This window comes from Castor canadensis, chromosome 3 (genome assembly GCF_047511655.1).
Source record: "Castor canadensis chromosome 3, mCasCan1.hap1v2, whole genome shotgun sequence".
Taxonomy (NCBI): domain Eukaryota; kingdom Metazoa; phylum Chordata; class Mammalia; order Rodentia; family Castoridae; genus Castor; species Castor canadensis.
The window spans coordinates 73,956,960-73,964,852 of NC_133388.1; the positions used below are offsets into that span (position 1 = coordinate 73,956,960).

The window sequence follows — 7,893 nt, forward strand, 5'->3', positions numbered from 1 at the left end:
TAATCAGATAGAATGCTGGGAGGAGATCCAAGATGGTGACTAGAGGGAGGAAATAGATAGCATGAGCTCCACAAATCAAAAATCTTGCTGAGACGCTGGAGCCACACTTGGCAGGAAAAAACCACCAAGATGAAGCAAAACTCCAACACCCTGAACCCCCAGCCTGCACAAAGCTTCTCCATACCATGTTATACTGCAAAACCAGGAGGGCTCCCACACTGCCAGAAGCCAGCTCCACAGCCACCACTGGGATAAACGAGCATAGGCCCCTGAACAGACTGACCCCTACTCTGCAAAAACAAACAAACAAACAAACTGAATAATAGACAAGGAACTGAAAAGGACGTGCAGCAGAGAGGGTGGGGTGCTTTGAGCACACCGGAGAAGGGAGGTGAGCAAGGAGCTGCTCTCCATGGGAACTTTCAGTAAACAAAGCCTGCAATAGTAGCCAGCTGGCCCTTTCCACCAGAGAAGGGGGTGGGCAGCTCTCTGCACAACTTTCAGTAAACAAAGCCTGCAACAGTAGCCGGCAGGCACACCCCTCCACCAGAAAAGGAGGGAGGAGCAACAAGCTGCTCTCCATGGGAACTTTTAGTAAACAAAGCCTGCAATAGTCACAGCTGGGAGTAGGCAGCAGATGAGCTGCTGCCTGAAATATGGCAGATAGTGGTTCACAAAGCTGTCTCCTGACCTAACTACCTGTGAGACAGCCACAGTGCTACTGATTAAATATCAACACCAGGACTAGATGCTGAAGGAGTAACACCAGAACTACTCAGACAGCAACTTCATCGCTCCTGAACCTGGGATTTAAAAAAAAATTTATTATTTTTTTCTTTTGTCTTTCTCTTGTTTTTCCTTTTTCTCTTTCTCTCTAAATGCTTGTTTAGTTCACTATTGGTTAGTATACCATCTCTCCCTATTGATTTCTTTGGTTCTCTCTTTTTTTTTTCTTTTCTTTCTTTTTCTTCTTACTCTTTCTTTCTTGATCTCATTACTTTTACTATTGTAAGCTAGCTAATACCAAATTACACACAGAACAGGGACAGTAACAGCACCAAGTGGAATTATGGGAAGATGGAAAAGGGATGGAAAGCATTCTCCCCCCCCCAAAACAAATTAGTACAGGAGTCAGAGGGAAATGAAGAAAATGGATAGCCAGTTCCAGACCCCAGCAAAACAAAGATAAACTATGTCAAGGAATCCAATGAAGCCCACAAGAACACCCTGAAAGAAGAAATCCTGCAAAAAATCACTGAGAATTTTATGGAGATGTTACTAGACATGGTCAACAGGAGGCACTCAAGAAATTCCAAGACAATAAAAGCAAAGAATATGAGAAGACACAAAAACAAGTAAGTGATCTCATAGGAGCCCTAAATAAATACCAAAGTGAAACAGAGAACACCATAAATAGAGAGATAAGTGAATTAAGGATGAAAATTGACAATACTAAAGAGGAAGTGACCCATGATATGGAAAACCTCAGAAAAAAATGAAACAGAAATACAAAAAACACAATGAAAGGCCACTCCAGCAGACTAGAGGAAGCAGAAGACAGAATCTCAGAACTTGAAGATGAAATGGAAATTAAAGGAAAAACCAAAGAACTATTACTCAAATAACTCAAAACCTGTGAAAGGAATATGTAAGAACTCACCTTCTCCATCAAAAGACTAAACCTGAGAATCATGGGTATTGAAGAAGGAGAAGAGGAAGGAGGAGGTGGTGAATCACTTATAAATGGCACCCAAGCAGGACCCAAAGCCTAAATTCCAGGAGGGTGAATGAGTGCTGTGCTTTCATGGACCTCTTCTTTATGAAGCAAAGCCACCGAAGAATTTGTGTGGAGACAGTCTTTGAAATACTGGATCCCTTAAAATCATCCAGGTTGTGTGTCCCTTTAAAAAAAAAATTGTAAGTGAATTTTTTTGTCTTTATTTCAGTGCGTAAAGGTTGCCATAGAGGACAAACAATGAAATACTTCATACATTACAGTGGTTGGAATAAAAATTGGGATGAATGGGTTCCGGAGAGCAGAGTACTCAAACGTGGACGCAAATCTGCAGAAGCAGTGAGAACTTCAAAAGGCCAATCAAGAGCAATATGCAGAGGGGAAGATGAGAGGGGCTGCTCCAGGAAAGAAGACATCTGGCCTGTAACAGAAAAGTGTTGAAGTGAAAACAAAAAAGAACAAACAGAAAACACCTGGAAATGGTGATGGTGGCAGTACCAGCAAGACACCTCAGCCTCCTCAAAAGAAAAGGGCCGGGGTAGATCCAACTGTTGAAAATGAAGAAACATTTATGAACAGAGTTGAAGTTAAAGTAAAGATTACTGAAGAGCTAAAACCATGGCTTGTTGATGACTGGGACTTAATTACCCAACAAAAACAGCTGTTTTATCTTCCTGCCAAGAAGAATGTGGATTCCATTCTAGAGGATTATGCAAATTATAAGAAATCAAGAGGAAACACTGATAATAAGGAGTATGCTGTTAATGAAGTTGTGGCCGGGATCAAAGAGTACTTCAATGTAATGCTGGGCACTCAGCTACTCTACAAATTTGAGAGACCACAGTACGCTGAAATTCTCGCTGATCACCCCGATGCACCCATGTCCCAAGTGTATGGAGCGCCACATCTACTGAGGTTATTTGTACGAATTGGAGCCATGCTGGCCTATACACCACTGGATGAGAAGAGCCTTGCTTTGTTACTAAATTGTCTTCACGATTTCCTCAAGTACCTGGTGAAGAATTCTGCAACTTTGTTCAGTGCCAGCGATTACGAAGTGGCCCCTCCGGAGTACCATCGGAAAGCTGTGTGAACGCGCTCTCACTTGCGTTTGTATCTCTGTAAACACAGTTTTGTTCTTAGTCCTTCTCTTGTACGAATGATGTACTTTGAAGATGTTAGAGAGTAACAGAATTGATGTTTGTTTTGTTTGATTTTAAACAAAATAAAAGGGGTTCACTGCTCCTTTTTTTTCTTACTTTTCATTTCAAAGTTGCTGCCAGTGTATTCAGTGATGGACAATAGAGCGAGACATGCTGTAGAGGGTTTTATTGCCTAGTTGACAAAGCTGCTTTTGAATGCTGGTGGTTCGATTCCTTTGACACTACGCACTTTTATAATATGTGTTAATGCTATATGACAAAATGCTGATTCCTAGTGCCAGAGGTTCAATTCAGTGTATATAACTGAACACACTCATCCATTTGTGCTCTTTGTTTTTCTTTTTTTTTTATGGTGCTTAAAAGTAAAGAGCCCCATTCCTTGCAAGTCATCCATGTTGTTCCTTAGGCATTTTATCTTGCTCAAATTGTTGAAGAATGGTGGCTTGTTTCATGGTTTTTGTATTTGTGTCTAATGCACATCTTAACATGATAGATGCAATGCATTGTGTAGCTACAGTTTTCTGAAAAAGTCAATCTTTTAGTAATTGTTTTTCAGATCTTCAATAAAATTTTTCTTTAAATTTCAAAAAAAAAAGAGAAGAGGTGCAAGCAAAAGGAATTTGTAATATATTCAACAAAATAATAACAGAAAATTTCCCAAATCTAGAGAAAACTATGCCCATTCAGGTACAGGAAGTCTCCAGGACACAAAACAGACTTGTTTTGTACCCCACAACAATCTGTCATTAAAACAACAAGCACAGACAATAGAGAAAGAATATTGAAGGCTGTAAGAGAGAAAAAACAAATAACATGCAAAGGTAAACCCATCAAAATCACAGCAGATTTCTCAATGGAAACCTTAAAAGCAAGAAGAGCGTGGGGTGAGATCTTCCGGGCACTGAATGAAAATAACTTCAATCCTAGGATACTCTACCTGGCAAAACTATCATTCAAAATAGATGGAGCAATAAAAGTCTTCCATGATAAGCAGAAGCTAAAACAATATATGACCACAAAGCCACCACTGCAAAAGATTCTTCAAAGAATCCTGCACACAGAAAATGAAAGCAAATAAAACCATGAAAGGACAGGCAGTACCAAACCAGGGGAGAAGAAAAGGCAAGAAAGTAGCGAGTAACATTGATTCAGCTGCACACAATCAAACCCTTAAACAACAAAAACAACTAAATGACAGGAAACACCACATACCTATCAATACTAACACTGAATGTAAATGGATTTAATTCCCCCATCAAAAGACACCATTTGACAAACTGGATTAAAAAGGAAGATCCAACAATCTGTTGCTTACAGGAGACCGATCTCATCGACCAAAACAAGCACTGGCTTAGGGTGAATGGCTGTAAGAAGATTTACCAAGCCAGTGGTCCCAAACACAGGCAGGAGTATCAATACTTATCTCAGACAAAGTAGATTTCAAACCTACATTGATCAAACAAGATAAAGAAGGACATTCCATACTAATAAAAGGGAAAATAGACCAAAAGGAAATAACAATTGTCAATCTATATGCACCCAATTTCAATGTGCCCAATTTCATCAAACATACTCTGAAGGACATAAAAACATATATAAACTCCAACAGAGTGGTAGTGGGAGACTTTAATATTCCCCTATCACCAATAGGTAGGTCATCCAAACAAAAAATAAATAAAGAAATCCTAGATCTAAATCACACCATAGATCAAATGGACCTAGCTGATGTCTGCAGAATATTTCATCCAACTTCTGCACAATATACATTTTTCTCAGCAGCCCATGGAACCCTCTCCAAATTTGATCATATCTTAGGGCACAAAGCAAACCTCAGCAAATATAAGAAAATAAAAATTATACCACGCATTCTATCTGATCACAATGCATTAAAACTAGAACTCAACAACAAAACAAAGTAAAAAACATGCAAACAGTTGGAAGCTGAGCAACACATTGCTCAATGATCAATGAGTCATTGAGGAAATTAAAAGGTTCCTGGAAGTTAATGAAAATGAAAACATGACCTACTGGAACCTATGGGACAGAGCAAAGGTAGTCCTAAAAGGAAAGTTTATAGCCATGACTGCATATATTAAAAGGACAGAAAGATCTCAAATCAATGACCTAATGCTACATCTCAAACTACTAGAAAAACAAGGACAAGCAAATCCCAAAACAAACAGAAGACGAGAAATAATAAAAATAAGATCTGGAATCAATGAAATAGAAACAAAAAAAGTCATACAAAGAATCAGTGAAACAAAAAGTTGGTTCTTTGAAAAAATAAACAAGATTGACAGACCCCTGACAAACCTGACTAAAATGAGGAGAGAAAAAACCCAAATCAGTAAAATCAGAAATGCAAAAGGGGAGATATCAACAAACACCACAGACATCCAGGAAATCATCAGAGACTACTTTGAGAACATATATTCTAATAAATTTGAAAATCTTGAAGAAATGACAGATTTCTAGATATTTATGACCATCCAAAATTGAACATTAATCACCTGAACAGATTTATAACACATAATGAAATTGAAGCAGCAATAAAGAGTCTCCCAAAAAAGAAAAGTCCAGGACCTGATGGATTCTCTGCTGAATTCTATCAGATGTTTAAAAAAGAATTAATACCAACCCTCCTTAAACTGTTCCATGAAATAGAAAGGTAAGGAAAACTGCCTAACTCATTTTATGAAGCCAACATTACTCTCATCCCAAAACCAGACAAAGACACCTCCAAAAAAGGAGAACTATAGGACAATCTCCTTAATGAACATTGATGCAAAAATCCTCAATAAAATAATGGCAAACCAAATCCAACAACACATCAGAAAGATCATCCACCATTATGAAGTCTGCTTCATCCCAAGGATGCAGGGGTGGTTCAACACACACAAATCTATAAATGTAATATAGTACATTAATAGAAGCAAAAACAAAAACCACTTGATCATCTCAATAGATGCAGGAAAAGCCTTCAACAAGATTCAACACCACTTCATGATAAAAGCTCTAAGAAAACTAGAAATGGAAGGAAAGTACCTCAATATTGTAAAGGCTATATATGACAAACCTACAGCCACCATCATACTTAATTGTGAAAAACAGAAACAATTTCCCCTAAAATCAGTAAAAAGACAAGGGTGCCCACTATCTCCACTCCTATTCAACATAGTACTGGAATTCCTTGCCAGAGCAATTAGGCAAGAAGAAGAAAAAAAAGGAATGCAAATAGGTAAAGAAACTGCAAAATATCCTTATTTGCAGACAATATGATCCTATATCTTAAAGAACCAAAAAAAATCTACCCAAAAATTCCTGGACACCATTAACAGCTATGGCAAGGTGGCAGAATGCAAAATCAACTTACAAAAATTATTAACTTTTTTATACATCAATAATGAACAAACTGAGAACGAATATATGGAAACAATTCCATTTACAATAGCCGCAAAAAAATCAAATACCTAGCAGTAAACTTAACAAAGGATGTGAACAACCTCTACAAGGAGAACTACAAACCCCTGATGAAAGAGATGAGGAAGCCTACAGAAGGTGGAGAGATCTCCTGTGCTCATGGATTGGTAGAATCAACATAGTAAAAATGTCTATACTGCCAAAAGCAATCTACATGTTTAATGCAATTTCCATGAAAATCCCAATGACATTCATCAAAGAGATTGAAAAATCTACCATTAAATTTATATGGAAACACAAGAGGCCACAAATAGCCAAGGCAATACTCAGTAAAAAGAACAACTCAGGAGGTATCACAATACCCGACTTCAAACTATATTACAAAGAAATAGCAATAAAAACAGCATGGTACTGGCAAAAAAACCAGACATGAAGACCAGTGAAACAGAATAGAGGACCCAGATATGAATCCACACAGCTATGCCCACCTTATTTTTGACAAAGGCACTAAAAATATACGATGGAGAAGACAGTCTCTTCAACAAATGTTGTTGGGAAAAGTGGTTATCTGTCTTCAAAAAACTGAAACTAGATCCATGTTTATCACTCTGTACTATTATCAACTCAAAATGGATCAAAGACCTTAATATCAGACCCAAAACTCTAAAGTTGGTATAGGAAAGAGCAGGGAACACTCTGGAAGCAATAGGTATAGGCAAGGACTTCCTCAATAGAACCCCAGAAGCTCAGCAACTAAGAGAAAGTACATACAAATGGGACTTCATAAAACTAAAAAGCTTCTGCACAACAACAACAAAAATGGTCTCCAAATTGAAGAGACCACCCACAGAGTGGGAGAAAATATTTGCCAGCTACACATCAGACAAAGGACTGATAACCAGAATATACAGGGAACTCAAAAAACTAAACTCTCCCAAAATTAATAAACCAATAAAGAAATGGACAACTGAATTCAACAGAACTTTCTCAAAAGAAGGAATTCAAATGGCCAAGAAACACATGAAAAAATGCTCACCATCTCTAGCCATAAAGGAAATGCAAATCAAAACCACACTAAGATTCCACCTTGCCTGTTAGAATAGCCATCATTAAAAACACCACTAATAACAGGTGTTGGCGAGGATGTGGGGAAAAAGGAACCCTCTTACACTGCTGGTGGGAATGCAAGCTAGTGCAATGACTCTGGAAAAAAATTTGGAGGCTTCTTAAAAATCTAAACATAGATCTGCCATGTGATCCAGCCATCCCTCTCCTGGGGATACACCCAAAGGAATGTGACACAGGTTATTCCAAAAGCACCTGCACACCCATGTTTATTGCAGCACTATTCACAATAGCCAAGTTATGGAAACAGTCAAGATGCCCCTCTACTGACGAATGGATTAAGAAAATGTGGTATTTATACACAATGGAATTTTACTCAGCCGTGAAGAAGAATGAAATTTTGTCATTTGCAAGTAAATGGATGGAACTGGAGAACATCATTCTGAGCGAGGTTAACCAGGCTAACCAAAAATTATATGTTCTCCCTCATATGCGGACTTTAGATTTAGG

At 38.1% G+C, this 7,893-nt stretch overlaps 1 pseudogene; it reads left to right on the forward strand.

The window, feature by feature from the left end:
* The first annotated feature begins 1,958 nt into the window (after positions 1–1,958).
* Positions 1,959–3,432, forward strand: LOC141421599 (mortality factor 4-like protein 1 pseudogene; annotated as a pseudogene).
* Positions 3,433–7,893: the final 4,461 nt, after the last annotated feature.